The sequence below is a fragment of the Seriola lalandi genome, unplaced genomic scaffold (assembly GCF_002814215.2).
Source record: "Seriola lalandi dorsalis isolate HSWRI2012SDOR001 ecotype SW California unplaced genomic scaffold, Sedor1 jcf7180002018201, whole genome shotgun sequence".
Lineage (NCBI taxonomy): Eukaryota > Metazoa > Chordata > Actinopteri > Carangiformes > Carangidae > Seriola > Seriola lalandi.
The window spans coordinates 1-486 of record NW_019488853.1 but is presented as its reverse complement, the minus strand read 5'-3'; the positions used below and the strand labels follow the sequence as shown (position 1 = coordinate 486).

Genomic DNA, 486 nt, shown 5'->3' with positions numbered 1-486 from the left:
GATGCATCATGTCTAAATGGAGCTGGTGCTAAAATGTGCGGGAGAACTTTTATTAACAAACAAAATAATAGTTGAGCAGAACTGAAATCTTTGCAGCTTATTGATACTCGGTCTTTAATAATGTAACCCTGCAGTCTGTCCCCCCCCCCGTACTTCCTGTCTGTTCCCACTTTTGTCAAATTAAAAGCCTCCACATGCCAAAATAAAAAGGTCAGGAAAGCTACATGTGATGTGAACACGGACCTCGATGATCTTCTCTCTGTTCTTGGTGGGGTTCATGGGCGGCTCCGTCAGCAGGATCTTACAGCTGCGGGAGTCGATGTTGAGCTTCTCCGGGCCGAAGGTGTAGTCCCACAGGTGCTTCATGTCGTCCCAGTTCCTGACGATGCCGTTCTCCATGGGGTAGTTCACCTCCAGCATGGAGCGCAGCTCGCTGGCCTCGTCCCCCACCATCAGGTCCTGTGAGAGGTCAAAGGTCAACGGGTC

At 50.2% G+C, this 486-nt stretch overlaps 1 pseudogene; it reads right to left on the bottom strand.

Moving 5' to 3' along the window:
• Positions 1-8: 8 nt before the first annotated feature.
• Positions 9-469, bottom strand: LOC111645480 (actin-related protein 2-A pseudogene; annotated as a pseudogene).
• Between the last annotated feature and the right edge of the window lie 17 nt (positions 470-486).